Below are 27,011 nucleotides of genomic sequence, written 5' to 3' on the forward strand. Positions count from 1 at the left end.
GCTTAAAAATGGATAAATTTTATGGTATGTAAATTGTGCCTCCATAACCCTGTTTAAAAAAAAAAAAAAATTGTTAGTCATTCTTCCCAACACATAATATATTTCCCAAAGAGCTTTATTCACTTTGTTCTAAAATTCTGAATGTGAGCAAGGAGGGGTTGCCAGGGTGAGGGAGGCAAAATAAAAAAGATCAAATTGTCCCCTCTAGTACCTAATGATACCCAGAAGGAAGAACTACAGGCTTTGAGGGCTGCCATGTCCTGAGGCATCAAGAAGACGTAGGGCGGAGTCAGAGTTCCTCTTCATTCAATGCGAACTTGAAGGGCAACATCGCCCTTTGAAACTTCCAGGTGCTGTTTCTCAAGCTCCCCTTGGGACATCAAAACACTGGTGCAAAGTGAGGTCAGCCCCAGAGAGAGGGATAGTGCTTCTCCTCACTCTCCCACTGCCCATTAGCAACCTGAAGAAGGAAGAAGAGAGGAGTCTGCACCATAAAGTGATCAGAGGAAAAGAGGGGAGCCGAAAGTGAATGTGTGTACATGTGGGTATGTATGTGGGAGCCCACAGATAAACCCATCTACACAAACACACTCATGTGCTTATATGACATAAAATCCAAAATTTCATCACAATTATATTACATATTTTTAATTATAGGGAAACAAGAAGATGGCAGTACACTCCAATACTATTCTTTGTTAATTTTTAACTTGAAAATTAATGCTACTAAAAAAAAATTCCTTTTTTACTTGGTCCACATGCAAATGCAAGTTTTTGTGTAATGAAATTCATGCTAATGCAAATACGATTTTTCCTGATAAAAAGAGCCTAGAGGGATGCCTGGGTGGCTCAGTTGTTTAAGCATCTGCCTTCGGCTCAGATCTTGATCCTGGAGTCCTAGGATCCAGTCACACATCTGGCTTCCAGCTGAGCGGGGAGCCTGTTTCTCCCTCTCCCTCTGCCGGCTGCTCCCCTTGCTTGTCCTCTCTCTCTCTGTAGCAAATAAATAAATAAAATCTTTTTTTAAAAAAAAAAAAAAGAGTGGATCAAGACACTCTCTCCTCTCCTAGCCTGGGTCTGGTCTCAGACTCTTTCCAGCAGGAAGCTCCAGAAATCTAATTAACAACTGATGGATATTATTTTTTAATTAACTAATTAATTAATTAAAAATAAAAGTCTAGAATGTTTCAAAATCAGCGCTATTAATGAAAGAACGGACATACTGGAAAACAAGGAAACAAATGATAAACACAGTCAATGGGTTGAAACAAAAACTTTCACCAGCTTCATCAGTCTGGAAATCCACCTTCTCTAACATAACCAGGGGTGCTTGGTTGCTATTGTCACTCTTAAGTGTGCAAGAAGATGAGGAAGAGCAAGGAGGCAGAAATAAACTGTACAAAGGAAAACCAAAGTAACACAGGTCCCCAAAGATAATTCTTCTGCTTGTATTTCCAGAGTGGCCAGTTCCATAATCAGATGAGGCAAACATTGACAGAATTTCTACTCTCCCATTGTGCTTTACAGTCATAACAAATGGTGTGATTCGTTTATATGGAAAAGTTCATCGAAAGCAAATGTAGAAACTAGGTTTGAACTCTGCTGCTCGCAGGTGCTCAAGCTATGCGTGTACCGGCTTAGGCATGGGTAAGATATGGAGAATAATTCTTACCTTTCAGGATTGTTTTGGGAATAAAAGAGTGCCATTGCCACAAAGAAACCACCGAGGAAAGGGTGAACGCATCTGCTGTTCACCACCCTATGTGCACGCACACATGGCACAGGTCTTACCCTGAGAAGCTTTGCCAGCACTTCCCATGCAGAAATAGAAAGGAACCATTCTTAAGAAACCCAAACAGACACACCAAGATTAGCATGGTAACAGGCATTTCTGCTCCCAGGGAAAAAGACCTGGTTACTGGAAGCCGCAAAGGGTCACCTTATTCCCCTGCCTGGCTAGGTTCTGATAAGAACCGGGATTAGGGGGTGCCAGAGCCCCCAAATCCGGCTAGGAATCTGCTGAGGGAAAGCCAGCTCCCGATGATGAGGTCAAGGCTGCATATTCAAGTCCCATAAGGAGATTTTTCCTGGCAACAATCTTCCTCCTGGCCCGACCCACGCATACATGTGTCCCAATGGATGGAGGAGCTATGTCTGGGGGTTGGGAGAAGCAACTAAATGCAATCTGTTCCCATCATCAGGAAGGAAGGAAGGAAAAAAAAAAAGAAAACCTCAAAACATTGGTCCTATTGACAATAAGGCCAGATGTCCTTTTCAAATATCGGTATCTGACAGGGGCAGCGATAAAGAAAGACTCTGGACTAAAGAGAACTGTATTCCTCAGAGAAAACATTCAATGGCTATAGTAAAAGTCAAACTAATGGTGGCTCACACATGATAGCTCATTTCCTCCACACCTAAGGAGCGAAGTGTAAATAATCCGGGACAGGAAGGCAGAGCCGTCATATCAGGACTCCAGGTCCTTCAAGCACATGGTCCTCACAGACTCAACATGTAGTTTCCATTTTGTAATTTCAGCTGACTACTGTGGCTCTTCCATTCTGAGTACATTCCAGCCAGAAGAAAAGGAAAAGAGCAAGGCAAGGCACCAGATTACCCTGGTGTTTAAAGGTACAGCTAGAAAGCTGTGCACATTACTGGAGTTCACATCCCAATGACTAGAACCAAGTCATAAGGAACAGCAACACCTAGCTGCAAGGGAGGCTGGGAGTTGTAGTCTTACTGTGAGAGGCCATGTGGGTAGCACAATTTGGGGGATATATTGGGTTTCCTAGGGCTGCCATCATACAGTACCACAAACTGAGTGATATAAACAGAGATTTATTCTTTTATGGTTCAAGAAGCCAGAAGTCCAAAATCCAGATGTTGGCAGAACTGGTTCTGGAGGTTCTGAGGGAGAAACACCCCCATCCTGCTCCCCCAGCTTCCGGTGGCAGCTGACAACCCTTAGTGTTCTTGCCTTTGACTGCATCTCTCCAATTTCTGACACCATGATCACACAGCCTTTGTGTTTCAGGATGCAAACCTTCCTTTCCTTTCCGGTGTATAGAGACACCAGTTATCTTAATGTGAGATTATACTGCTAAGATGCTATTTGCAAAGAGGGGCACATTCACAGGCACCAGGAGTTAGGACTAGGACGTCTCTTTCTGGAGCATATTATCCAGTGCAGCACAGGGGATTACTGTCGAAGGAGGAGGAGAGTGGGGGATACTGGTGAACGCCTGCCACAGTACACTGGGAAACCGCATCAAGGAACCTCCACCCAGAACTCACTTCCCTCGTCTAGCTAGTCTAGAAGTGAATCCAACCAGCATTCCACTCTGCAAACTCTTCATTTTCTAGACAGTTCCCATGTCTTGTGTCCCCCACAGTCACCTGTTCTTCTCCCACAGATCCACATCTGGACATGTCCTCCATGGTTCTCCCCTCAGCCCAGCCCCGTTTCAGAGGTTGGTGACTCCCAAGGCTTTTTTCTTTGCCCAGGAGACAGTGCCAAATAGCTGCCACCCTGAGAAGTAGGGCCACATTATGGCTTTTGTGGGACCTACATGCTTTGCCTTCATGGGCCCTTTCCTCTATTAAAAAAAAGTTAGGGGTGCCTGGGTTGCTCAGTGGTTAAGCCTCTACTTTCAGCTCAGGTCATGATCTCAGGATCCTGGGATCGAGACCCGCAACAGGCTCTATGCTCAGCAGGGAGCCTGCTTCCCCCTCTCTCTCTCGGCTTGCCTCTCTGCCTACTTGTGATCTCTCTCTCTCTGCCAAATAAATAAATAAAATCTTTTTTAAAAAACATTTAAATATACATCTTAATAGTTTAATAGTTTAAATTTTTATTTTATGAATTTTATATAATAGTATATTATATCATTTATATAATTAGTAATTATTTTAGAATTATAATTTTAAATATATGATATATTCTATAATAATACTTATATATTATAAATATAAATTATATTTGTTATAAATATATATTGATTATAATTTTAAACATATTATATTGTATAATTATAAATATGTTTATAATTATAATTGTTATTAATTAATAATATAATATAGAATATATAAATTATTTTATATAATTTAAAGTTATATTTTATTGCTACATTGCTATAAAATTAATGTCTTGATTATTATATATTAATATATTGTTATGTATTGTTATATATTAATATATTAATTATATATGTTAATATAGTAAATGAATATTTGGATGTTTATATTAAAATTATATATTATGACTACATTGCTATAAAAACCAATGTATTTATATTATATATAAAAACGTTTTCTTCAACTGAAAAAATTTTTTCTCATCATTTCAAAAAATCTTTAAAAGTTTGTAGACACTGGGCACTGATCTCCTTGCTTAATGGTAAGTCATCTGAACTGGAGAGCATGTTAAAAGGAACAGCAGAGACAGCAGCCACCAGATCTGATCACAACTTCTGATCAGAGAATGGGAAGCGATACCCACCATGTCCCCCTCCCCCTAACAAATTGTTCACTTTATTTGCTCTCACAACACCTTAGGGACATACAACAAGCCACATAACAACCCATTGTTAGGTCAGAAAGGGCAGCCTGCTTTCAGAGCTAAGAAACAAATTTCCTCACTCCAACTGTGTTGTCACCACTATTCTCAATCTCAGCATGAATTGGAAGAAACATGCCCACACCATACAACATGGTGGATACAAAGCCTTTATTGAAGGTTGAGAGAAACTGCCCATTCTTCAACATCATGAACCATTCAATCCTGCACCACAAATCTGACTAATCCCCAAATATATTTCATCCCATATTTGTCAATTCTATTATTTCCTGATGCATTTAGTTTCCACTCATAAACTGACCCAGAAGGCATATTTGTGAGGATGACCAACTCATCCACTAAAACTCATGGATCCCATCAAACCTCTCAGTCTCAGGCAAACCAGGACAGTTGGTCAAGCCATAATGATATCTAGGTGTCATCCTCTGCTCACATTTATGTGTTTTGACCAATAAGATGAAAAGTGCTGAGAACTTTTTTAAAGTAGTGATTGTAGTTCTGGAAAGTTCAAGTGGAGAGTCCAATATTACCACTCAGCAAGATGTACCTGGCAGTAAATGTGGCCAAACCAAGTCCCCCTGGCTTTCATGGCATCTTCTGTGTGGAAAGGAATGGCTGTGATTCAGCTGCCTCTTTTCTGGGCTCCCTGGAACAGTCTCTTCTAGAAATATTTTAGATGAATTGCCAAAGGAGAAAAGGGAGTTGAGCTGTGGTCCTCAACCACAGTGCACTTAAGAATAAGTAGAACTTGTTAAAAGTATGTTTTTCTGAGCCCTATCCCCAGAAAGTTTAGCTTCAGAGAGTCCAAAAAGCAATCTTTCTAACAAGAACTCCAGCAATCCTGATGTACATAGTTAGTGGGTGAACCACACTGTTTCAAACTCAAGCAGGAAGGAAACCTGAGAGCTGCTCCTCATCCCAGTAAGAAAAGCAGAACTGTGCACTCATGAAAAGGGAGGCACTTAGTGGTAGGACTGCTGTTATCTAAAAAGCATATACTTATAAATCTTGAGAATGTTGCAAAGCATATCTCGGTTATCAAGATAACTATGCTCTCTCTCTATATATATATATGTTGTGTCATACATTTACCTATAATGCATACAGACAATGACATAAACGAGATAACAGCCACTAAAGTGACTGTATATAATAGGCATTTAATACATATTTATTCAGGGCGCCTGGGTGGCTCAGTGGGTTAAGCCGCTGCCTTCGGCTCAGGTCATGGTCTCAGGATGTTGGGATCGAGTCCCGCATCAGGCTCTCTGCTCAGCTGGGAGCCTGCTTCCTCCTCTCTCTCTCTGCCTGCCTCTCTGCCTACTTGTGATCTCTCTCTGTCAAATAAATAAATAAAATCTTTAAAAAAAAAACATATTTATTCATATATATCCCACGGTGATGTGTTTAACATATATGTATATTAACAAATCCATAGTCCTGTTTTGACCACGTTAACATGGCCATAAGATAACCAAATAGAGTTGACAAATGGGCAGTTGGGTATAGGAGACTATAACTCTGGAGTTTGGTCAGGGGTCAAGTTAGGGCTAAAGATACAGATTTAGAAAGTGATCCACATAAAGCTTGTAGCACTTCAATAAAGCACAAACCATGGGGGCTGGGATCTTGATGTTAAGTCAAGATCAAAAGCCCCATAACCTCACCGGCATGAGCTTGGCTCTGTACATGAATCCAAGAACCAATAAAGCTTAGGCTAGCCATAACCAGAAATTAGAATGTTTATCAGCTTAGAATATAGTTCCAAGGCCATGTGTGGAAGCCCTTTGAGGTAAAAACCCTAATTCATTCATAGCTCAGTACAGAAACTCTTGGGGCCAGGCAGAGGCAAGCACAGGATGATCACACAACCCAAGACACCAAAAGGAAAAAAATTCTCACCAACAACATCCCCAAGGAAAGATGCACTCAGACCAAAATCACAGAATATATGAAGAAGGCCAAAAACAGAGCAAGCAAACCCCACACTGCCAAACCCATCCCAAAAAAGAGGGAAGAAATTACATCTGCAGAACTAGAGATAATAGAACAATCTGAAAGAAACTTTGAAATTTGTTCAGTGGGAAATAGAAAATCATTTAAGGGTTTTAAGAAAAAGCTGAACAGGCTGAAAGTAGTGTTTTAGAATTACTAGGGAGGCAATGACATGGAGAAGTTAGAGAGTGGAGCAGCAGGAATAGCCAACAGGATTTACACCATCTACCTACTGGAAGTGTTCTCTTCCTCTTCTGAACTCCCCTGAAATTAACTGGCACATCTCTTATGACCTTGTGACCTCACCACTTTAATCTGTGTTTTAATGCTACCTCCACATATATAAACCATATAAAGGAACTCACCAAACTCAAAGCTCCTTTGCAGCAGAATAGATGATAGATAGGTACATAGATAGATACGTAAATGATAAATAGATGATGATAGATAGATACATAGACAGACAGACACCTTTCTATATCCCCCAGAGCACCTCACATAGTGTTCTGGGCCCATGGGAGATATTCATAAATAATGTTTCATAAATAAACAACCCAACAAATGAACAAAAGTTATGTTAAAATCTGATTGATGAGACCTTGCTCTGTGAACCTCTAACTTCAACTGGAACACAAAACCAAGCTGATGGCACATCATTAGTTTATCTCCCCAGGATCTGATTGGCTCCTAAACTTGTTCTCTTCTTAGCCTATGTGTATGTCAGCTGTCAGTGTATTTAAAAGTCAGCTGAATTCAGTGACAGCTTTAAGCCCCGTAGCACTGATAAAAATCTTTTGCTATGTGTGGATTCCCTGGTGCATATTGCTATATAACCTGTCTTCCCTTCAAATTGATTGTCACTCCATAGACTTTTGACTAATCATTATAGTAGGTCTTGCCCTAAATCCGACTACCCCATTTCTAATTAGTTAGAACATTTCTCCTTCCCTCTTTGAAGAAAAAGTCCGATGTAATGGCCAGTGCCTGGAAAACAGCAATAACTTAGGAACTTATACAGGGGCACAAACTTGCCACACTGAAGAGCATAACAGCAAAGATGTTAGGACTTCCTGTGAGGCCCAGAGCCATGCTCATTTCCAGAGCTTTCCTTATTATGGTGGTGGTAATAATAATGAGGATGACAGTGATGCCAATGACACAAAGCTATCTTTTTTAAGATTTTATTTATTTATTTGACAGAAATCACAAGTAGGCAGAGAGGCAGGCAAAGAGAGAGAGGGGAGGAAGCAGGCTCCCTGCCGAGCAGAGAGCCCGATGCGGGACTGGATCCCAGGACCCTGAGATCATGACCTGGGCCAAAGGCAGAGGCTTAACCCACTGAGCCACCCAGGTGCCCACAAAGCAATCTTTGATTGAACACCCAATATCACCAGATATTATGTTGGGCATCTTTCATACAAGTTGGCATGTAATCTTCCCTAGAATCCAGTTAGGAAGGTACTAGCATGTCCTGCCTGTCCACCTTACAGATGAGAAAAGTGAAGATGAAGAGTTAACTAGACATTTTTGTAAAAATATAATAGGTGTCAAAGCCAAGATTCAAACCTAAGTCAGTGTGAATGCAGTTTATATTCTTTCCATTTCCTCACACTGCTTCCACTATATATGCCCATGCTCCAACAAAACACCCAGGGGCACTCTGAATAATTATCTCAAGGACTTCAGATGACGAACATGTGCTTTGGAGCTGGAACGTTTTCCCATGAGACTGGAATCATGAACAGGCACCAGCTTCCTGAGTTTTTATTCCAATTCTATTCATGACTTCTTCAAGAGAATGACTAAATAAATCTGGTCTTATCATACTCCCTCCATTTCACTCCACTGAGAATGAACTGATCCAGTCCAGCTCCAGATTTTTGTGTCCGCTTGTGAAGCCAACTATCCACCCACATGGCCAAATCAACTGCAAACAAACAGCTCTGAAAAGTTAATGGACTTCTTTGGGGATACAGAGTAAGACCATAATAGAAAAATCATAATCACAGCACATTCTAGTACTTGCATCATTGAAATCATCCATTGCCAGTGTGGTCCAAACACACTGTACTGGCTTGCTCTCTAAGACTCAAAGTAACTACAGAATTAATTATTTTAAATTAATTTTAATTAATTTATTTTAATTTATTTAAAATTAATTTTAAATATTTCAAGAAGCTTAGAATGAGTGATATTTTTTAATTACTCTACTAAGCACATGACCATCAACAAGACAATGGTCAATTCTGTGGTCAAGTCACACTATAATACTATAAATTAGTAAAAATACATGAATTACAGCTACTTGCAACAGCTACTTGAATCTTAGAAATATAATTACCGAGAATGCCAAGAAATAGTGTCAAGTGACTCAAAATCCAGAGGGGAAAAAACAAATAACAGAAAAAACAGTGATCCATATTAATTAGAGTTATCAGATAGTGACTTTAAAGAAACTATGATTGATATATTCAAGAAAATAAAGAAAAGGATAGCAAATTTTACCAAAGAACTGAATCTGTTAAGGGAAGAGTCAAATGGAAATCCTAGAAATAAACCAATAAAATTATTGAAATTAAGAATTAACAGAGGGGTTCAAGAGCAGATTAGATATTTCCAAAGAGAGGATAATAAAGCATAGAGGAAAAGGAATGAAAAAATGAGGGGTGAGGGGAGAGCATAAGAGGTCTAAGCACATGCTAAATACATCCAGTATATTTATCACTGGAGTCCCAGCTGGAGAGGAGAGAGATAATGGGATAGAAGCAGTTTTCAAAGAAATACTGGCTGAGAATTTTCAAAAAATGATGAAAACATCAAACATAGAATAAAGAACTTCTACAAAACCAAAGCAAGATTAATACAAGGAAAACCATGTTTAGATAGTCACAGAAATACTGCTAAAAAACAAAGCTAAAGAGAAAAATCTTAAAAGTAGCCAGGGAGGGGGAGAGGACACATATTTTTTTTTAAAGAACAAAAATAAACTGACAACTAAGCAATAGAAAAAATGGAAACGATAAGACAGTTAAAGGAAATGTTTAAATTACTGCAAGAAAGCAATTGCTAACCTAAAACTCTATACTCAGTGTAAATATCTTTCACATATGAGGACATAATAAAGGACAAAATAAAAAATTTTTAGATAAACAAAAACTGAGATAATTTATCATTAGCATATCTGCATTAGAAGAAACACTAAAATGATTTTTTCGGGCAGAAGATAAATGCTTCCAGATGGAAACACAGTAACGCAAGAAGAGAGAACAGCAACTTTTGGTAAAATTTATGGATAAATCTAAATTAATATTCACTGTATAAAACAATAATACTAATATCTGTGGAGCTCAAAGTATATGGGGAATTAAATATGTGTTAACAATACCACAAAAAACAAAAGGAGAGTAAATAGAGTTAAAGTGTTATAACGTTGGGGTGCCTGGGTGGCTCAGTCATTAAGCATCTGCCTTTGGCTCAGGTCATGATCCCAGGGTCCTGGGAATCAAGCCCTGCATCAAGGCCCACATCGGGCTCCCTGCTTGGCAGGAAGCCTGCTTCTCCCTCTCCCACTCCCCCTGCTTGTGTTCCCTCCCTTGCTGTGTCTCTCTCTGCCAAATAAGTAAATAAAATCTTTTAAAAATAATAAAATAAACAATAAAGTGTTATAAGGTTATTGCACTGTCCAGGAAGTGATAGAAGTGATAGACGTGTTCATTTAAGATAGGTTATAACAAAACAATCATACATGATGCAATCTCCGGGGTAATCACTAATGAATAATAAAAGAATGTACAAATAACAATCTAATAGAGTAGGGAAATGATTTTTTTAAATACCTCATTAAGCCAAAGGAAAGAAAAGAGAACAAAATTAACAAACAATGGAACAAATATAAGGTAAATAGTAAAATGATAGGTTTAAACCTTGCTGCCAGTAGTTACTTTAAATATAAATGGACCAAATTCCCCAATTAAAAGACAAGGATTGTGAGACTGGATAAAAATAAATAAAATCCAACTGTATGTTACAGGCATACCTCAGAGACATTGAGGATTTGGTTCCAGACCACCACAATAAAGCAAATATTGCAATAAAACAAGTCGGATGAATTTTTGGCTTTCCCAGTACATATAAAAGTTGTCTACACTATGCTGTAGTCTATTAAATATACAATAGCATTATCTTTTAAAAAGTGCATAATTTTAAAAAATGCTTTATTGCAAAAATTGCTTACCATCATCTGGGATTTCAGGGGTCATAGATCACTATAAAAATATATCTAATGATAATGATAAAGTTTAAAATATTTTGAGAATTACCAAAATGTGACACAAAACACAAAGTGAGCAAATGCTGTTGGAAAAAAATGTCACTGATAGGCTTGCTCATCACAAGGTTGCCATGAACCTTCAATCTATAAAAAATGTAATATCTGCAAAGTGCAATAAAGCAAAAAGTAATGAAATGAGGTATTCCTGTACGGCAATACATCTTAAACATAAGATTACAGAATGAAAAGCTATGTGGAAGGTTTAAAACATAGCCACAAATCCTTTGATTCTCCTCATTAAAGGTGGGGGTTTAACTCCCCTCCCTTATTTGAACAGGTTTTTGATTCCTTCAGCCAATAGTATATGGCAGAAGTAACACTTTTTTTCAAGGGCAGGTGATAAAGGCTGGGCAACTTATGCCTTGTTTGATGAAGCATTTGCTCTTGGAGCTCTGAGCCCTCTTTGTAAGAGCCTGACTACCCTGAGCCTTACGTGCTATAAAAAAGCCTGAGTTACATAGAAGGGGCATGGGCACACTCCAGCAACACTCCTAGCTGAGCTCAGTCTCCAGTTAGCCTGGTCCAAGTACAAGATGTGTGTGTGTGTGTGTGTGTGTGTGTGTGTGTGTGTGTGTGTGTGTGAAAAATCTCCAGATGACTCTAGCTCCCAACCATTTAAGTCTTTCCAATCACAATTCCAGACATTGTAGAACAGAGATAAGGCATCTCTGCTAAGCTCTGTGCAAATTCCTGACCCATAACATCTCTGAGTTGTTGGTTTATGCCACTGTTTTGGGGTGTTTTGTTATATAGTAGCAGATAACTGGAAAATGCTAAAACTAAAAGGATGGATGGAAAAAGATACACCAAGCAGAGATTATTCAAAAGAAAAATGTTGTATCTAGACAACTATCAGACAAAGTAAACTTTAAGGCAAGCAATTTTATTAATTTACATTTCCTAATAATAAAGTGGTTGGTTCAAGAGAAAAATATAGCAGTATTAAATGTGTGTACACATGGGGCACCTGGGTGGCTTAATAGGTTAAAGCCTCTGCCTTCAGCTCAGGCCCTGATGCCCGGGATCCTGGGATCGAGCCCCATATCAGGCTCTCTTGCTGAGCAGGGAGCCTGCTTCCTCCTCTTTCTCTCTGCTTGCCTCTCTGCCTACTTGTAATCTCTGTCTGTCAAATAAATAAATAAAATCTTTTTTAAAAAATTTGTGCACACATAACAACATAGCTTCAAAATATATAAAGCAAAAACTGACAGATCATAGATATTTACAAGTATGGTTGGAGATTTTAACATGGTCTTAGAGTATATTTTGAAGGATAGACATCATTCAGAGTATATTCTCTGATAACACTGAAATCAAACAAGAGATCCAAAACAGAGAGATAACTATAAAATCTCTAGATGTTTAGAAATTAAAGAATATAATTTTCTAATTGACCCATAAGTCAATGTAAAAAAAAACCTACATTAAAATATCAAGCTTCTAGCCAACAACAACAAAATACCATTAATAAAGAAAAAAGGCAAATTGTAGAATAGAATAGATATTTGCAATACATATGGAGATTAGAAAATACCCTCAAATGAATGGAAATAAAAATAACATCAAAAATTGTTGGATTCAATAAAATAGATATAGAGAAATAACCCACTATACCCACCAGAATGCCTAAAAAAATTTTAACTAACAATATTAAGTGTTGTCAAGGATAGATATGGAGGAACTAGAATTCTTACACACTGTTGGTGGACATGTGAATTGGTACAACCACTTTGGAAAATTCTTTAGAAGTATTTATTATAACATGTACATACACTAAGACACAACAATTACACTCCTATTATACCCAACACAAATGTCCATTAACAGTAGAATGAAGGGGCTCTCTGCTTCTCCCCATGTGGCAGACAGCCACTTTTGGTGTAGTGCCAGCCACATCCCCCAATACACAATGGTGAAGGTCTGAGTCAACAGATTTGGCCATATTAGGTCACCAGGGCTGCTTTTAACCCTGGCAAACTGGATATTGACACCATCAGTGACCCCTTCATTGACCCAAACTACATGATCTACCTGTGTTGGTAGGATTCCACCCATAGCAAATTCAGTAGTATTGTCAGGAAATTTGTCATCAATGGAAAGCCCATCTCCATCCATGGAAAGCTTATCTCCATCTTCCAGGAACAAGACCCCACCAACACTAAAGGGAGTAATGCTAATGCTGAGTATGTTGTGGAGTCCTCTGGGATCTTCACCACCATGGAGAAGTCTAGGGCTCACTTGAAGGTGGGATCAAGAAGTCATCATCTCTGACCTTCTGCTGATATCCCCATGTTTGTGATGGCCATGAACCATGAGAAGTATGACAACTCCCTCAAGATAGTCAGCAATGCCTCCTACACCACCAACTGCTTAGCCTTCTGGCCAAGGTCATCCATGACAACTTAGGCATTGTGGAGGGACTTGTGACCACAGTCTATGCCATAACTGCCACCCAGAAGACCATGAACAGTCCCTCTGGAAAAGTGTGGTGTGATAGCCAAGAGGATGCCCAGAACATCATCCCTGCTTCTACTGGTGCAATCAAGGCTAAGTTCACCCCAAGCTGAACTGGAAGCTCACTGGCATGATCTTCTGTGTCCCTGCCCCCAAAGTGTCAGTTATGGATCTGACCTAATGCCTGGAGAGAGTTGCCAAATATGATGACATCAAGAAGGTGGGAAAGCAGGGATCCTGGGCTACACCGGGTCATCTCCTGAAACTGTAATAGTGATACCCACTCTTCCACCTTCGATGCCAGGGCTGGCATTGTCTTCAATTGTAAGCTCTTTTCCTGGTATGACAATGAATTTGACTATAGCAGTTCGGTGGTAGACCTTATGGTCCTCATGGCTCCAAGGAGTAAGAGCCCCCCGCTGGACCACCAGCCCTAGTTAGAGCAAGAGGAAGAGAGCTGCTGGGGAGCCCTTGCCCCAACTCATCCCCCAACACACTGAGTATTTCCCAACCTCTACACAGTTCCCATCCCAGACCCCCTAAAGAAGGGGAAGTATTTGGGGAGCCCTATCTTATCTTGTACCATCAATAAAGTATACTGTACCCAGCCAACACACACACACACACACACACACACACAAGAACAAATGAGTAAATATGATGTAATACCACTCAACCATGAAAAAGAAATGAACTACTAACACGTATAACATCATGGATGAATCTTACAAAGATAATGCTGACTGAAAGAAGGCAGACATGAGAATACATACTTAATAATTCCAAAACTTGTCTATGGTGATATAAGTCAAAACAGTGGTTACTTTGCAGGGAGACTAGGGAGAGAATTGACTGGGAAGGGATACAAGGGAAGCTTCTAGAATACTAATCATATGCCATATCTTGATCTAGGTATGGTTACATAAGTGTATACTTTTGTAAAAATCAGTCAAGCTATGCACTTAAGATTTGTGCATTTTATTCTTTTTTATGTTACACTTTAATTTTTTTAGTTTTTTAAAAAGCAAAGGGATAATAAACACAAAATTCAGGAGAGTGGCCACTTCTGAAGGAGAGCCCATGGAAGGGGATAAGGAAGAAGTATACAGACACTTAAAGTTTACATTCCTGATGCATAAAATACCCTTCTGTATATATCAAATATCACATTAAACGTGAAAAAAAATCTTTTAGTAAAAACAAATTATTCAAACAATTTAAACCCATGTGCTAAACTCAGGAAGAATTTTTAAAGTAAAATTAATATGGGCGCCTGGGTGGCTCAGTGGATTAAGCCGCTGCCTTCGGCTCAGGTCATGATCTCAGGGTCCTGGGATCGAGTCCCGCATCGGGCTCTCTGCTCAGCAGGGAGCTTGCTACTCTCTCTCTCTCTCTGGCTGCCTCTCTGTCTACTTGTGATTTCTCTCTGTCAAAATAAATAAATCTTTAAAAAAAAAAAAAATTAATATAAATTATTTTCAGTGATATTTAAATACAGGAAGACAATGCATTAATATAATGGTGCTGGTTGTACTTTCAAGAGGTCCCTCTGTCTGGGGTAGAGCACTAAGAATGGTGGGCATCACTGAGTATATACTGTCTGTTGGGCACTGTTGTGAATGCATTACATGCATCTAATTGTCACATAACCCTATGAAGCCAGTACTGTTATCACCTCAAATGAACAGATGGGGTAACACACACAGGGAGTTCAAGTGATTTGCCCATGGCCTCACAGCAGGCAAGCCTGAGAGTCAGCCTCTGAAGGCTGGTTTTGAATTGCCCTCTGGTTTAGAGCCTGTTTGTTTCACCCCTGCACTGCTCTGCCTCTTCTTATAAGAGGCACATCCCTGATTTCTGGAAGTTCTCAACCATACCCGACTCCTGACAAGGCCTGAAATCGAGTTCCAGAGTTTTATAATACCTGCCTCAGAGAGAGGGGTGTTGTGATGTGTCCATAATTACAACGACAATGAATTACAGTGTCATTACCGCCAATAACAATAACAATAAACATTAAGCCCACATGGCACTACATTACAGAATAGATTTAAAGGTTGCCATGATTGAACTGTTACCATGTTTCCTAATTTCAGACCTTCACTAAGAAAGAAGTAACCCGGATAAATTACCTTTTCTCTGTGAACTCTTCTCCTGTCCTTTTCTGGCTTATGACCCCTACCACTTTAAACGATGCATGTGATTTATTCATGATGTGTATCTTACCTCTCCTCCAGGATGATAGGATTCATTTCTGATTCTTCCTTGCCTCCCATTACTTAGACATAGTAGGTGCTTAGCAAATATCCCTGTAATCAGTGAACGCATAATAAATAAATAAAAATTAGGTCAAACACCCCAGTTCTTTATAAAAGCTTCCACATAGAGGAGCCTGGGTGGCTCAGTGGGTTAAAGCCTCTGCTTTCAGCTCAGGTCATGATCCCAGGGTCCTGGGATCGAGCCCCACATCAGGCTCTCTGCTCAGCAGGGAGCCTGCTTCCTCCTCTTTCTCTGCCTGCCTGCCTCTCTGCCTACTTGTGATCTCTATCTGTCAAATAAATAAATAAAATCTTTTAAAAATATAAATAAAAGGGGCACCTGGGTGGCTCAGGCGGTTAAGTGTCTGCCTTTAGCACAGGTCTTGATCTCAGAGTCCTAGGATTGAGCCCCACATCAGAATCCCCACTCAGTGGAGAATCTGCTTCTCCCTCTCCTTCTGCCTCTGCTTCCCCAGGTTGTGCTCTCTCTCTGTCAAATAAATAAATAAAATCTTTAAAAAGACCTTGCCCATCATATTTGCCGCTGTATCTCCAGGGCTTAAAGAACCTCTAAGTTGTAAATATTAAATATCTGTAAATGTTGGTTGAATGAATGAAAATATGAAGGATAAATCATTCTCCCACATTGTAAAGTAGCTGTAAACCATTCCTCATCTCTGTGAAAGGTCTCCCACTCTGGATGGGTCGACATGTCCATCAGCTCAGAGGAATAAGGAATACATGCTGCTGGGTCTTGATGATGGGATGAATGAGTTTATAATGGAGTGATGGGTGGCTGGCTTGAGAGAAAACCCTTCACACTGATCCAACCACATGGCAGTGGTGGTGGTGGCCTGTGCAGGAATTGCAGCAAACTATTCTTATTACACCATCCTAGAGACGATGATGAATGTACATGGCTTGAATGTCTTTCAGATTTTTTGTTTCCCTGCTTGGTTGAGATATAATTAACATACAACATTGTTTAAGTTTAAGGTGATAGATTCATCTATTGTAAAATGCAACATATATCACCATATTGAGAGCTGACACCTCCATCTTGCCCTAGCACGACCATTTCTTTTGGGGCGAGAACATTTAAGATTAACTCTCTTAGCAAACTTCAGACATACAATATAGTGTTTTAACTAACTGTATTAACAATAGTTAACTAATAGCATTTTAATATGCCATAAATTAGATCCTTAGAACTTACTCATCTTATAATCATCTTATAACCAGAAGTTTATACTCTTTGACCAACATTGGTCAACTATCTCTCCAATTCCTCAACTCTACCAGCCCCTGGTAATCACCATTCTAGTCTGTTTTTATGAATTCAATTTTTTTTAGATTACACATATACATGACATCATACATTATTTGTCTTCTCGGTCATTTTTTTCACCTAGCATAATGCCCCCAAGATCCATCCATGGTGTCCCAAATGGCAGGATTTCCTTCTTTCTCATGGTTAAATCATATTCCACTACACACACACACACACACACACACACACACACACACACACACATCAATTACATCTTTACCCATTCATCCACTGATGGTCCCTTAAGTTGTTTCTACATCTTGGTTACTGCGAATAATACTGCAATAAACAGGAGAGTATAGGCATTTCTTGGAGATCCTGTTTTTATTTCCATTGGATACATGCCCAAAAGTGGCATTGCTGGATCCCCTGGCAGTTCTATTTTTAATTTTTGAGGAACCTCCAGAGTATTTTCCACACTTGCTGCACCAATTTACATTCCCACCAGCAGTGCACAAGACCTCCCTTTTCTCTACATCCTCACCAGTACTTGTGATCTCTTGTCTTTTCTGATGATGGCCATTCTAACAAGAGTGTGGTGTTATCTCTCATGGTGGTTTTGATTTTTTTTTTCCCTGATGATTAGTGACACCGAGCATCTTTTCGTGTACCCCTTGTCCATTTGTTTGTCTTCTTTGGAAAAATATCTATTCAGTTCCTCTGCCAATTTTTTAATTGGATAGTTTGGGATTTTTTATTGTTGTTGTTGGTTTGGTGTGGGGTGTGTGTGTGTGTGTGTGTGTGTGTGTGTGTGTGTGATAAAGCTGTCTGAATTCTTTATACATTTTGGATATTAACCTCTTATCAGATAAATGATTTGCAAATATTTTCTCCCATTCAGTAGAGAGCCCTTTCGTTTCACTAGTGGTTCCCTTTGCTGTGCAGAAGCTTTTTAGTTTGATGTAGTCCCTTTGCTTATTTTAGTTTTTATTGCCTTTACTTTTGGTGTCAAATAAAAAAAAAAAAATGTAGGTCATGGAGCAGACTCCCTACATTCTCTTCTAGGAGCTTTAAGGTTTCAGGTCTTCAATCTTTAATCCATTTAGTGATTTTTGTATATAGTGTCTGTTGAGGTCCTGTTTCATTCTCCAGAATTTTCTTTGTCTAGTTAGAAGTCGCCTAGGCTGGACGTCAAGCTCCATGATAGGGTCGGGGAAGTTCTCTTCTTCAGTCTTTCCTGCTCCACTTCCATTTCTTGATTTCTTTGGCATATCATTCTATCAATGGGGAAAGCCTGTGATGGCCCTTCTTAAATATGAAACATCACCATTCAGAGTGAGCTATGCCTTGGGGTAGCTCTGGAACAGCCATTTGAGGAAAAGACTGTTCTTTCCTGCCCTTGAAAAAGCAGGCCTTGTTCTCCTGGGTGGGAAGCTTGACCTTCTTCCTGACTCCTCCCCTGCTCTTCACCTCCTACCAGCTCCTCCTTCTAGCCCCCAACACATCTGTTTCATCTCCTCTTCCCCCTACCCCATCTATCCCTTCTGGTCTGCAGTGAGGGGGCATGCCAGAGTTTGATCTCAGAGCAGAAAGAATCCACAAAACAAGCCACAGAGTCTAACAGAAATGCTCTGGAACAAATTGTTTCTCAGCGACTTGCTCAGAAGAGTGATCAGAACCGGAGACTACGGCCCAGTTTGTTCGTTCATATCCTTTTACTGCAAAAGACCAAGTTCTGACCAGCACGTATTTTGATGTCTGATCCAGGGCATCGCTTAGCAAAACCCCTGAGCTTCTGCACCGCCCCCCCTCCCCACCACCATTCCCTTCGCTAAGTGACTTGGGGCGGGGCGGGTGCGGGAGCAGGGGGAATGAGAGGAGAGCTGGGGGAACAGCTCACTCCCTGAGACTCAGAACCCAGTGTCTCAGAAATGCCATCCAGTACACCTCCCGCTCTTCTAAAGGCGTCTATTCGTTCTTAGCATTCTGGGTGAGTTTTTATGGCACCTGTCTCAACCACATGGGCCTCTCCATCCAGTGACTTCTATCTTAGCCTGTCGTCTCAGGCTCTCTCTCTCTCCCCACTTCTGGGCGCCGTGGTCACCCGGTGGATCTATCTCGGCGTGTCCGTCCCGCCGCACACCTCTTCCCCACCCCCCTCGGGGCCCCGGACCCGGAGCGCCCAGCCTCGCCCGCGCTCCCGGGGCGGCGGGGAAATGCCGGAGCGCGCGGCTCGCCGCGCCGGGCGCTTTCATCCCGATCCAGGTGGCGGCAATCCAGGACAGGATTTACGGGGCCCTGACCCTGAGCCGTCAAGAAGGAGCAGCCAGATTAATGGGGTGGGCGGGCTGGGGTAATAATCGTTTGTTTGATGTGACAAGCCTGATAGGCGTTGATTTACTTACAGACTGATGGGCTTTTAATTGAGCACCTCCATCCCAGTCACTTCAAAGGCAGGGGAAGTTGACAAGGGGCCCCTTGCACCGAGGGTGCCCGGTGACTGACAGCCCCCCTCCGCGGACGCTCGGCTCGGCCCGCGATTGGGCCCCGCGGACCCGGCCCGGCCCTCTGGCAAAGTAACACATTTTCGGTGTAACTCAGAAATGGCCTTTTGTCTGCTGCCAAGGGGGGCAGGCCCGGCTCGGCAGGCCGCGCGGCTCGCGGGAGGGCGAGGGCCGGGAGCCGCGGGTGGCCGCCCCGCTCTCCCCGCCCCTCGCCGGGCCGCCCGGCTCCCACCTCCTCCGCCCTCGCCTCACTTCCTCCCCCTTCCCAAACCCGCGCTCCGCTCGGCCCTTCCCGCCTCCCCGCACCCCGCTCCTTCCTCCGCCCACTTCCTCCTTCCTCGCCCCCTCTCGGGAAAGGCCGAAAAAGGTGGAGTCGGCGTCTGCGGTCCCCGGAGTGGCCTGTGACCCGGTCCGTCCCGTCCCCGGACAGCCACCCTGCTGCCCCTGTCGCGCCTTCAGATCGGGGCACCCTCGGCCTGGGAGGCCAGGCCTCCAGGGAAGGGGCAGGGGCCACAGACCTCCGTGACTAAGGTCCAGCGGGACTTCCAGCCCGTTCTCCTTTGGTCCAGAAGAGGCTTTCATAACACTCTGCTTGGAATATTAGGAAATGTCCTTTATCGGGAAAGTTCTGTCAGAATGGATTTGTTTTGGTTTTGTTTGTTTGCTTTATGTAGTTAAGTTCTGATTTCCTGGCTGCTGAACTTGACTTGGGCGGGGAGGAGGACGTGCCCAGGACTCTCCGGTGACGTCTGCTCACCTGCTGCGCCCGGGCTGGCGTCCAGGACGAGGGGACCCGGGAGTCGCGGAGGCTGGGACCCCACCCACCCAGGGGGCGGAGTCCCTGAACTCTAAGGGTGGGGCCTCCAAGCGTCCTCCCTGGGCGGGGTGGTTCTGTGAGACCCCTTGAGGGAGGCTCCAGCTTCAAGTTCTAAGTCAAGCCGCTTTAGTGACTGCCCAAGACTGTGGGCAAGGTCCCTCCCCTGCGTTTTCTTCTTCTTCCCCCTGTAGTGACCCGTCCCAGCTCAAATAGCCAGGAAGGAAATGAGAGAGCAAGAAAGACAACAATAATAACTAGAAAAGACAACAATAATAACTAGAAAGACAACAATAATAACTCACATTTGCATAGCACTATTTAGTTTGGAACACACTTTCGCCTCTATTATATTAATTGGTCTTTTAACTGTGTGAGGTAATAAGTGTGCTGTCCTTTTGCCCATTTAGACAGATGATAAAACTGAGACTCAAAGGATAATGTGCTCCCAAGAGACAAAATCGCATCCCAAATTCAGGGACATTAAGACATAAACCATGTCCCAAACTCCCTCCAAATCAGCTCCTTCCTTCACCGCATATCACTGCATCCCAGAGACTATTGTCTCCCATTCCTTTTTAAGCTGCTTTTTCTTACTCCAGGTAAGTGGTTAATCTTGTTTCCCTCCCTTGTTTTCTCTTTTCGGGCCCTCCCCTGGCCCTCCACCCTCCTGGTCTGGGTGTCCAAGGACAGAGCATCCCACCTACCTTTGGGAGGCCAAATGTGTCCCTTAGTCTCTGCCCCAAAAGACACTTCCAAGGCTCCCTGAGACCATGATGCGCCGTTAAGACCTGCTGCCCCAGCTCTCCTCCAGCATCCGTGTATGAAATGGTCATAGGCGAAGCCCCTGTGCATTGTGTTCTCTACTCAAACACATTCCCTCAAGTTGTCCATTGCCTATCATCTCAAAGCCAACAAAACACATGTTTCTCCTGACCTGCTGGAAGGGTAGTTGCTACTACAGAGCTGAGCCCTGGGACAGAGGCTTCAGAGAAACTAATCATCTTTCCCTTTCTGGCTTCTATGGCTTGGACGGATTTCCACTGATGGACTGAATACCACAAGACGTGGTCTGTTTACATGTCGGTGTCCTCCCTGGAGTCCAGGGACAAGTATGCATCTTCTCATCTTATATCCCCCGTGACCAACGCTGAAATGTTGCAGAAACTCTTGTTGCTGAAATGGTTATCGAAAGGCAGTATAGTGTCTGGGTGAAGTCAGATAGCCTGGGATCACATTCCCAGCCCCACTGCTTGCCAGCCACACAGCCTTCAGAGAGGTCATTTCCATTTTGCATGCCTCCGTTTCCTCATCTGTAAAATGGGATAAAAAGAGCACCTACCTGGTGAAGTTATTGTGAAGGCTGAACGGGTTAATAACCTATGTCATCTAATCCACAATGCACTAGAGTTTTAGATCTCACAAGGAAAGAAGAAAAGGCTGTGAAACAATCTGTGACACAATGCTTTTTATCAATGTCAGAGATGTTTAAAAGTGTTTAAAATGTCTACATAAAACCCTTAGAGGGGCGTGTGGGTGGCTCAGTCAGTTAAGCGTCTGCCTTTGACTCAGGTCATGATCCCAGAGTCCTAGGATCAAGACCCTACCCCACCCCCCTACCCCCACCCCACCCCCACGTTGGACTCCCTGCTCAGTAGGGTGTCCCAGTCTCCCTCTGCCTCTCCTCCTTGCTCATGCTCTCTCTCTCTCTCTCAAATAAAGAAAATTAAATGAAAATAAAAACACTTAGAAGAGTAGCTATCTAAGTGAAAGCTACTGCTCTTGTTGAAATGTATTCTAACAAAAGCCCCATGATGAGTGAGTTAGTCCTCACTTTTTTACAGACGAGGAAACAGAGATTCGGATTGCTAAAGGAGCTTGACTGAGCTCGCAGGGCAATGAACCCTCCGCAGGCATGGCAGGCATTTAAAACCTGCCTTTGAGGTGCAGTAATCTACAGTTATTACAATAGCTGGCAGTCGCCCACCACGCTCCCCGGGAGTTAGGAGCTGGGTTTTGTTCTCAATTGCATTAGCTTTCCTTAATCTAAATTTCTTCCCCCTCTGGTATAATAACTCTGCTTCTTCCTCCCCCTCCTCCTTTGTACTTGGCTCTGATCTTGTTACTTTTCTGTTAATGGCTTCAGGTTCTACTGTATCTGCGATTTGAATTGTAAGCGACCTCATATCTTTTATGGCGGTAGGGGGGTATAAATAAATATAAAGGTCATGATCAGCTTTTAAAGATGACATGCAGCAAGAAAAAGTGAGAGGGCATATGGCCACGACTGCACGTGGGAATGTATATGTGGACACCCTGAGGGACTGCCCACAGTGCTCCCTCCAGTGCTACCCCAGAGAGAATCTGATGCTAGGTGTCCCAGTGCAGGTCAGAGCTCAGCAGGCCCCTACACCTGGGGTAGCTGTCACACCAGACTTTTTTCCCATAGCCCAACGAGAACTACAGAGTGGAAAGGCAGAGGATCTTGGGAAGTTCTGGGGGCTGGAGGCAGTGAACTTTTCTAGGACATTCTCTGGCTCTCCTTGGTACCGCCTGCCTCGGTCCCAAAAAGATGCCACTTGGCCACTTGTGCCCACCATTTCCCCACATGAGGAACCCCAGTATTCTACCTCTTCTGTCCAGCTCATAATACTCCCGTTAAAAGATAATGGATACAATAGGGCATAGTATCATACTGAGGTTTTGCTTCCCAAGTCGGGAGGCCAGGGGCTGGCTAGAGAGTCATATTTGTGAATTTGCTTGGATTTTAAAGGATGGGATCCGGGTGGAGAGGGCTTTTCCAAAACTTCTCTCAACTCTCCCACATCAAAAGCTAGGTGAGCAAGGCAGTTTGAGAAGGACGCCTGCACAGGGCACGGGGAGCTTTGCCACGGGAAGCAGGGAGAACACGCCATCCTTTAGTACCCCTGAATGGAGCCTACTGTTCTTCCTCCAAGATTGAATAAAATGTATTCTATGCTCAGATCTACCAGATAAAGAAAGAATATATCAACAAAGACGGGGAAAGACGAAAATGGTTGTTCAGCGATCCATTCACGTACGTGTAGTTCATCTCCAAGGCTTCCAAGAAAGCAGCTGCGCACCAAATCCCTTCCGACGCTGTCTGTATCTGAGCCTCCTGGGAGATAATCCTCTTAATGGAATATTTAAGAAATCGGATATAAATCACCAACCTTTTATCTCACCTGAAGATCCGTCCTCCATAGGGCGGGTGATGGCGGATGGCGCATACGTCTATCTACATACGGTCGGTGGCAGGTGTCTTTGTGAGCGGATGTTGCCATGTTTTTAGGCTCGTTATGTTTTTCAATATCTAAATCTATTTTAGTTTTCTGAAGATAGGGGTGTAAGATTATAAATCTTAGAGATCAGAGCCCAGAAAACAGCTGCACCTAGAGACAATTAAAACACACATCCCTGGGAGAAACCTTTTTGGTCATTTGCAACCAACAAAAATGCCTATTATTATGACACACTCATAAATAACGAGTTTGGCATATGCTTTAGTACCAAACAGAAGATGAATAAATTAAATTTGATTTACAACCTTTTTTCATTTTTATTAGCACTGCTCTGAAGAGTTTATGTAAGGGACGTGCCAGAGCAGTTATGCCAAATGTTTTAAGGCGTTGGTATTGATATTATATAAATTAAGGTGTTTTAATTTGCATTCTTTAATTAACTAAATACTGGCAGAAAAATAAAACACAAGGGCAGCCCTGACTTATTGCTTCTATTAAACTGCTGACGTCTCTAAAAGATGCTTTAAGTAATCCAATTCATACAGAGAGCAGGAGGAAGGGGTATTAACACTCTGATTTGGCAAAACACATCGGGGTTGAAGAAACCAATATCCTGCTTTGCTTGCATAGTGGTTAAGGTGGTGAGTGTATTCTAAGAAGGTCTGCATCAGTGTCCCCAAGGAAGAAGTGGTCAATGTTTTTTTTTTAATTGTGCATCCTGCCCAGGTCTGGGCGGAAGGGTCAAGAGGCAGCCCAGCCCTACCACCGGGTATGAGCAGGTTTCTGGCCTGTATCACTGCCAGTCTAAAAAGGGAAAACTGGTTGAATAAAGCCAGTGGATCCCAGGTCAACATGATCAGGTCCAAAAACCAAGGAAGGAAAGAGTTAAAGATCCTTCAGTACACTTAGCTTCTTCTCCTCAATGCTCCCCATCTCATGTAGGCCCCAAGCAAAACCAAAAACAAACCCAAAAAAAACTTCCAAAAAGATGTGCCTGGAGTATTTCAATTCCTTTCCATGCCCTGAGTCCTGTCTTCAGCTCCAGAGACTTCCTTAAAATTCACTCTTACAGTGAGGGCAGTAACTACTTTCTCTTCCAAGTCAGAATGAACTTCTCCCTACTTTCCCTTCTTTGCTCTTCATGTTTGCTCTCTGTTTCTCCTCTCCTGTAGGGTCAGAATCAACCCTGGTAAGGTCTCAGCTTCTGTGATTCTTGCTCCAAACGTGTAGGGAGGGACAGCTGTAAGAAGGAGATCACAGTTTCCAGCGTTGGCCGTAGGAAAGAGGTTTCTCCTAAAACAAAGGCGAGAACATTTTATTTCTCTTCCCTAAACCCACAGGAAAAGAGCCGTCTGTACAAAAGCCCATACTGTTCTCTCCCCATTTGAAGGGTATCCGACTTGGATCCTCTGCTGGGACCGCCAAGCATCATGTCCAGGGTGGGGATCTTGGGGCTTCACAGACACCTGTTGAGTTGATTGGAGACATCACACAGGGAGAGGTAGGGCTGGGGAGCACAACTTGGCTCTCTCCTGGCCCCTACACTGCCTGTACCCTTGCATATGGCACCAGCACTGTGTCTTTGGAAAGCCCAATAAGAAGCAGGTCAAGGGCAAGCCCAAGCAAGCCCAATGGTCCAGGCCTCCGAGTCCTGTCCTTATGCAATGTCCCTACCCCAGTTTTCTTCCTTGAGGCTTTTCTTGACTCACTCCAGAAATAAAGGATGAATTCCAACTTTTAATAAGGAAAATACCGGTCTCCTTTGCCAGCATCCTATCCGCCCGCCCCTCCCCCTCCAAAAAAAAAATCGCACTTTCTTGTCGTTTTCCATCTTGCAACTCTGTCAGTTGTTTTAAAACAACTGTTTTAAAACATGTCTCCTGTCACAAATATGATTGTCATCATGCATTTTTACTGCAGTGGTGAAAATTTCACCCAGCTTTGAGAGAGGGGAGGGACCCCTGAGAGCCCCTTCAGGCCTGCCTCAGGACAGGAATGAACAACAGGAAAACGACACCGTCATGGTTTTGAACTACTGTGGTTTTTCTGGTTGTGGCTGTCTGCGTTGTTTGCTTGTTTTTTGTTTTACTCAATCATTTGTTCTTTTTTTTTTCTTAATTTAAGGAAATTAATGAGAAAAACGAACACAGCCTGGCAGAAAGCGGTTGTGTTGAACTTATCAATGACAGGCCCTGGGAAACATGTGAGAGTTGCTTCGGGATGCCTGAGGAAAGTTCTTCAAGATGTTAGAATTTTACTTTAGACATCCTGGAATGTAAATCCACCCTGATTCCAAGAGCTTATCAACACTCTGCCTGGTCCCAATGGTTCTTCCCATTGCCACAGGGTCAAGGTTACGAAGGAAAAGTGAGCTTTTGACTCAGAGGCCCAGGCCTAGGACCAGAAGTGAGAGGACCGGAGTACAGCTCCTGCTGGGAGCAAAGCAAAGCAAAGCTGCAAGCCTTGTTGAGAAATCGCACACGCGTGATGTTTCGTACCTTTGAATTTTACAGGTAATACCTCTTCAAAAATAAAAATAAAATGAAAACTATCTTGGTGAGCACGTGACTAACAGTAAGTGTTGATTTCATAATTCGATGTCTTGCAATCCTTCACAAGCCTCCTTCTGGTTGGGTCTGGCGATGAACCTTGACTTAATGCTACCAAAACCATTTCATGCATTGTCTTTGACACAAACCTTTGCCTTTCAGTGAGCATAAACCAGTAAAGTCTAGATGCTACAGAGTTCTTATTGGGGCTCACTGACTGGAAAGCTGGCTTTATTAAAAGATGTACTTGCCAATATCTTGGACTCTTTTAGGCCAGACTTGAATATTCTTCTCCTCCTTTTTTCCTACTAAATGAGGGAGAAGGTTGGAAGGGGTGAAGCCAGGGTCATGAGAAGCGTGCGTGTTTTGTTTATTTGTTTTGTTTTTTGTTTTGTTTTTCATTTCCATCTTCCAAAGATGGAAATGAGCCTTTCAAGTTCTCCAAATGATGTGACCAGAAGGTCCCAGAGGTGTCCCCCAGGTTTCCTGGGGGAACTTCCAGTTCACCCCAAGTACCTCCTCCCAACCATCTTAAAGGGAGTTTGTTTTGAACACATAGAGTTTTTGCCCATGTGCTCCTAAGAATATCACCCTATAATCTATTAGCCCACACAGAAAATGATATATATCCTATATATACCCTTATACACATATCTGGTAAATCACAGCATCAGCAAGACGAAAAAGCATCCCAATGTCCACCAGGAGGGGACCAGTCATATAAACTGTGACACATCTGTGTAACAAAGCCAAGAAACTAAAAAGTAAATAGATATGAGGCAATCTCCAACACATATTAAGTTTTTTTTTTAAAAGCAAATGCAGAATGATTTTTTAATATGTCACCATCTGTGTATCAAAGAAAGAAAGAATATACACGTATATGCTAATATATATACGAAAGATCTCTGGAAAGATGGGCCATAAACTCACAGCCCCAGTGCACTGGGGAGAGAAACGAGCTGGCAGGAGGGAGGTATTTTCACTGTACATTC

At 42.3% G+C, this 27,011-nt stretch overlaps 2 long non-coding RNA genes and 1 pseudogene across 2 annotated transcripts; 2 read left to right on the forward strand and 1 right to left on the reverse strand.

Annotated features, from left to right (window-relative positions):
- Nucleotides 1-130: 130 nt before the first annotated feature.
- LOC132006365 (uncharacterized) lies at nucleotides 131-19,567 on the reverse strand. Its single transcript, XR_009401074.1, has 3 exons — nucleotides 19,292-19,567; nucleotides 15,585-15,667; nucleotides 131-460 (listed from the first exon to the last, which is right to left on the reverse strand). It is a non-coding gene; the product is annotated as an uncharacterized LOC132006365 (long non-coding RNA).
- LOC132006572 (glyceraldehyde-3-phosphate dehydrogenase-like) lies at nucleotides 540-13,795 on the forward strand (annotated as a pseudogene).
- Nucleotides 18,653-25,943, forward strand: LOC132006366 (uncharacterized). The gene is made up of 3 exons (XR_009401075.1): nucleotides 18,653-18,876; nucleotides 23,189-23,472; nucleotides 25,592-25,943. It is a non-coding gene; the product is annotated as an uncharacterized LOC132006366 (long non-coding RNA).
- Nucleotides 25,944-27,011: the final 1,068 nt, after the last annotated feature.

The sequence above is a fragment of the Mustela nigripes genome, chromosome 18 (genome assembly GCF_022355385.1).
Source record: "Mustela nigripes isolate SB6536 chromosome 18, MUSNIG.SB6536, whole genome shotgun sequence".
NCBI classification, from domain to species: domain Eukaryota; kingdom Metazoa; phylum Chordata; class Mammalia; order Carnivora; family Mustelidae; genus Mustela; species Mustela nigripes.